A 6,000-nucleotide genomic window follows, 5' to 3' on the forward strand; every position below is an offset into this window, starting at 1 on the left:
TGTAGAGTTTTAAAATAATACAGATAACATAGCTCAAATAATCTTGTCTTGGAAGAATTTGATGAGAAAATTATCATAACTTTGATGAGTTCATATTGAATTCTCTCACTTGATTGCAGACTTTGGTATTTTGGCCGATGTGTTATTTTGGACATTGTTGAAATTTCTTCAGAAACTCTAGAGGAGACACGTGAGATGGATTGTAATCTATCCGATTGCTTTTGGATTACTTCTGACCTCATTCTTGTTCATTTGATGTCACATGCATTTGAGGAGGATAAACTTGAAACATTTTGACATAATATTGCATATTAGTAAATGCATTAAAAGAAAACGTACTTAATAGATCAAAATAAGAGAATTTATATAACTTGTTGTGCGTGTTTTACTCACTATGTGTGTCTGTTTCTGAGTGAAATAATAAAGGCAATTAAAATGTACTTACAATAACAGATTAAACCAGTTATATTTGTAAATCAATGTCATAAAAAAAACTACTTGATTTGTTCCCATAAATTGTCACAAAAGCACATTGATATATATTTTTGAAGCCAAATACAAAATAAATTTGTGAAGCTAATACTTTACAGCACTTATGCAATCAGTTTGGCATTTATGTGGATTACCACTCTATCTTCAATGTAATTAAGTCTGGGGGCTAGTGTCAGATGTGTGTGCAATTTCACCCCAATTCGAAAAACACTTGAAGATTTGTCAAACATATATCAGCTGTAAGCTGATTTTGAATGAAGAAGAGGGATTAATAAATTATGTAATCATGTAATCCAGAAAAACTACTGTAATCTGATTGCAAGTATTTTAAAATGTAATTAAATCTTATTAAAAGTACTTTGTTTTTGTAATCTGATTAAATAATACAGATTACATGTAATCCGTTTCTACCCAGCTCTGCCGAAATCTAAGATGGTGGAAAAGGCTGATAACCGATTGATCGGTAGCTAGTTTTTACAAACAATCTATTGAACATTAAAACCTTTTTTTAATGTTTTATATGTCCTTATGGTGACAGGCACAGACGTAGAGACAACAAGAGCCCAAAATGAATGAGTGCCCAAAACAAAAGAAATAATAAACTATCTGTAACTATCAGTGTTGATTCTTGCAGACAATGATAGCTCCAAAAGCAACTATCGGCACTGATATATTAGTAAAAAATAAATCGGTTGACCTCTAGTTTCTTGATTACTTGGACCACGGCACACAACCATTCACAATAAATTGCACTCAGTGAGAGCGAAAAAAGCCGCCATTAATTAAAGCAACACTCTAGAATAAATATTTAAATGAATGGTTTGTTAAAAACGAAATCTATAATAACTATAATTCTTGTGACGGGTTTCTTTACTCAACTGACTGTCATGGTCAAACCACTTCATGTTTCCAGAACTAGGAGAACAGTGGCTGTGGTCATCTCTCAACACTAAAACAGATGAGCATCTGAAATCACCTCCAAACTCGTTCCATTCCCGGCAGCCTTTGATTGGACAGAAACAGCTTGACGCCCCCGCCATGGTGGAATACAAACTGTTGGCAGAGGAGGAGAAATGCACTGCCCTTAGACTCCAAGAAGAGGTGGATATTTGTAATCCTCAAGTGAACCATGTTGAAAAGTAATTAATACAGACATATTAGAGTGTAAAAGTATGTCTCCTGGAATTTATAAAGCCATACTTCAGTCTCCAGGGAAGCAGTCTGGAGAGATTTTTAATAGGACGTGATTAAAACTTTCTGATAAGGAGTCCAACTGTTTCTAATTAAACTTTTTTCCTCTCCAGCAGCAACATAATCCTCAACTTCTCTCCTTGCTGCATCCGAGTGGCAGATTTAATGAATGATCCGGTTGCTTCTCCAACGCCAGTAGCAGTCAGAGCTTTGCCATTGTGTCAGAGAAATGAGAAGAGCTTTTGTAATAGGGTGTAATTGCTTGTGTAATTGCTCTCCAGGGAAAGTAAGCGGCAGCCAAACCCAGAGACGGCTCTCCTCTTCAAAAGCCCAGTACAGTTGCCCTGCCAACACTGATCATCCATCCTTTCTTTCTCTCCCTCCCTCACACCCGCTGTCTCCTTGTGTGCTCTCTACCTCTCCATCTCCCACTTTGCGGTTTCAACCTAACATCTTCATCACCCATCGTTCTCTCCCTTCTTCCATCGCTCTCAATTGTTTCTCAAATCTCTCAAATCCTTCTCTGTACTACTCTTTCCCTTTTTCTCTTCCTCTTTTTTCCTCTTTCCCAGAGTCTGCAGGCCCAGTTTCAAGAGACGCTTCAAGCGAGTGATAGACTGGAGGCTGAAGTGAGGGGAGAGATCCAGGTAAAGCTGCAGGCCCAGTTCAGAGCTCACTGTGAAGGACTGCGGGCTCAAATGGAATGGGAGAAGGTCCAGGCTGTAGATGATGCCTGCAGGAAGCTGAAAGAACAGCTGCAGAAAGAGGCAGAGGAGGCCAGAGAGAGAACAATACAGATTATATGAGAAAAGAGCCAGGTCCACACAATAATAGAAAAACCAGAAAACCTTAATTTTTGATTCTGTTAAGAAGTATTTAAGTGTTGATAAATTGCTCTGTGCCATCTCAAACTAAATGTAAAATGTGCAATACATGTCGGGATATCGCAAGCCTTGAGGCTTGATGGTAACAGAGATGACAGTTTTACAGTTCATTTAACCATTACTAGATTTATGCTCAAGGTCACAAACAAAGTGTTCATTAGAAAGAGAATTTAATGGTGATATTTCTACAAATATCCACTTTTTAATTATCAGTTGTTTTCCGTTCATAATCATGGTAACAGGGATGACAATTTAAGATTGTCCTCGACTGACAACCTAACAAAATATTAGATAAAGTGACATAAAAGAGGAGACACTTGCTTGTACATGCAGAGTTTACATCCTGAGAGGATGATGTCATTATGGAAGAAGTTTTTTAATTTATTTATATAACTGTATATTATTTTAATAAAGGGGAGTTATGAAGATTGACACATAACTTGGGGACACAACGTTAAGTCTTTAAAAAAAAGATATGTCCACTAAAACATAAAAATATATATAGAAATAATATAGCTAAATACCAGCTTTTATGTATTTTCTTTTCGGAGTGACTATTTGCACTCCAATAGTTTGGTGGAAACACAGAAATTGAAGACAAACGGCATGCACTAGTGTCACTGCAGTGGTCTTGATTGTAGTGACTGTGTGGATGTGCTTTTTTCATGCAGACGACCCATGGTTCGATTCTGCCTTTTGTCCCAATTTTTCCCAACCTGTTTATTTATTTTTTATATAGTTTATGCAATTGAACTATCTATTTGGGTGTAACTAGCATCTAACAAAGAAGTGCAAAGAAGATGCTATTGGTTGCTATTTACACTTAGAATAAATAGTGCACTTAGTGCAAATAGCCTCTGCCTTTTTTTGTTTTCAATCAAAATAAGCATATTTGCAAATATCCAAGGAGAAGTTGCCAACACAGGGTAGAAACAGGCCAAATGGCATCCTCAAAAAAAGACGTTATAAAAAACACTTAAAAATGTAATAAAGTTACTTGATTTTTGCTGATGTGTTAAGAAAATTGCATACATAAAAGTTAGTATCAGCTAGTCATTGTCAAATCATTGTTTATACATATGTTAATATGGAATGAACCTACTATAAATCTGTTTTGTGTTCATCTGTGCTTTTTTTTTTAATGGGTTTCCTATATAAACATGCATAAGATTGACATCTTTGACTACTGTGCTGCTTAACAGACACAAAGATGTGTAAACGGCAGTTTTGGGTGTACCAGTAATAATTATTGCTGCTTGCCAAGGAACTATTACTCTTACATTACTAATGAATTACGTTATTGCAACTAAATATTTGAGAAAATAAAAAACACTGGATGGCTGCGACTGCTCTTTTAGGCGGACAGCAGTGGCGAGGACTTTTTTCTGTCTTCACCATTGCTGCCTCTCATACACTATCCAACCTTTTTCCTTAATACAGGTATTTTGATCTCTGTTGGTCCATGCATGACTGTCTGTGTGTGTATGTGTGTTCCAGACAACAGCAGCTGCAGGACAGGCTGGAGCAGGTCTGCAGGGAGCATATTCAGTATGAAACAGTTTAAAGTCTGTCCCGTAATGAGGTCATTATGAATAAATGAGCAACTCTAAAACAGGACCCGCTCCAAAACATCATCTGTAACACCCTGCAACAAAATGATAGAATAAGACAACTCTCTCTCTCTTCCCAAGCCAACACGTATGCTAATATTTTTTTTATTAAAGGGATAGTTCACCCAGAAATTTAAATTCTCTCATCATTTACTCATCCACATGCCATCCCAGATGTGTATGACTTTCTTTCTTCTACTGCACAATATGAAAAATTGTTAGAAAAATATCTCAGCTCTGTAGGCGCTTGTGCTTTAATGTATCACTTTTGCAAAATCCTGAATTCCAACAAATGTTAATGGCTAAAATCAATGTTTGCGTGGAGACCAACCTCAGGTCATCAGTATCATCTGTGGACGTGTCTTGGGAGGCACTTAAGTGGTTCTTAGGGGTCGGATCATACATTATGCCTCATGTATAAAAAGATATCCAAAGCATGAGAACTTGTGTAGTTGGAAGGGAATATTAAAAGTGCCGAGGTTGAGCTGAAGCACCGAATGTCGTCTGATGGCCTCAGAGAGTTGACCCAATTGAAATACAGATATAATACTATTTTGTTGCAGAAGGTGGAGTTTTGGCTATTTAGGGCAAGACAGTCATACTTTAATTTGGGGGACAAAGCAGGGAAGCTTTTGGCTAGATATATAAAGCAGAGAGTGTCTTTTTTTTACCTTTCCCTCATTGAAATCTGCTGGTGGTGAAATTTTTACCTCGGCCATTGATATTAATAATGCTTTTAAAGAATTCTATCTTGATCTTTATAGTTCCACATCTTCATCTACTGATGAGGACATTAAATACTTTGTGGAACCATTAGAACTTCCTAAACTGACAACTGAGCAAAACATTTCTCTTGATTCTGAGATTACCTTAGGGGAGCTTGGTGAGGTATTTAAGGCCAAAAATCAGCAGTAAATCCATCTGGCCCCGGGGCTTTTTTGATTTTTTTTAGATCTTATCCTACAGAACTGGCTCCACTTTTGTTAGAAGTTTATAAAGATTCATTAAAGAATGGAGAGCTTCCGCCAAACATGACACAAGCCCGGACCTGTCTGATTCTTAAAAAGGACAAAGATCCAAGCGAGATAAAGAGTTACCATTTAATTTCCCTGATCCAGCTAGATGTAAAAATATTGTCAAAAATTTGGCTAACCAATTAAGTAAAGATATGACATCTCTTAAACATATAGATCAGGTGGGGTTTATTCAGGGGTGCAGCTCTTCTGATAACATTAGGCGTTTCATCATTATCATGTGGTCAGTGGCAAATGATCAGACTCCGGTAGCGGCCATCCCTTGATGCCGAAAAGGCATTTGATATGGTAGAATGGGATTATCTTTTTAAGATTTTAGAAATATAAGGGTTCGGGAATAGTTTAATTGGATGGATTTAATTACTCTCTCCCTGTAGATGTCCCGCACTCTTATTTCAAGCAATTTGATAGCCTAGCGAAGTCCTTTATTTGAAATGCTAAGCGTTCAAATTACTGTTACAGGGGTTAAAATGGGAAAGGAGGAGGTGGGAACCAGACGATCCATCAAAGTAAAGTTTCATGTAAAAATAAATCATAAAGACAAAAACATAAACGCACACACGGCAGCTGTGTGTGGCTCTCTCTCTCTATCTCTCTCTCTCTCTCTCTTGCGTCCAGCTGCCTTTATCCCTCTCCTCAGCTGATTAGCCTTATTGGGGGCCAGGTGTGCCCCCTTTCCAAGGGCCTTGGTAAGAGAGGTGACCAAGAACCTGATGGTAACTCTGGTTGAGCTCCAGAGATCATGTGTGGAGATGGCAGAAACTTGCAGAATGACAACCATCACTGCAA

This window comes from Xyrauchen texanus, chromosome 2 (genome assembly GCF_025860055.1).
Source record: "Xyrauchen texanus isolate HMW12.3.18 chromosome 2, RBS_HiC_50CHRs, whole genome shotgun sequence".
NCBI lineage: Eukaryota > Metazoa > Chordata > Actinopteri > Cypriniformes > Catostomidae > Xyrauchen > Xyrauchen texanus.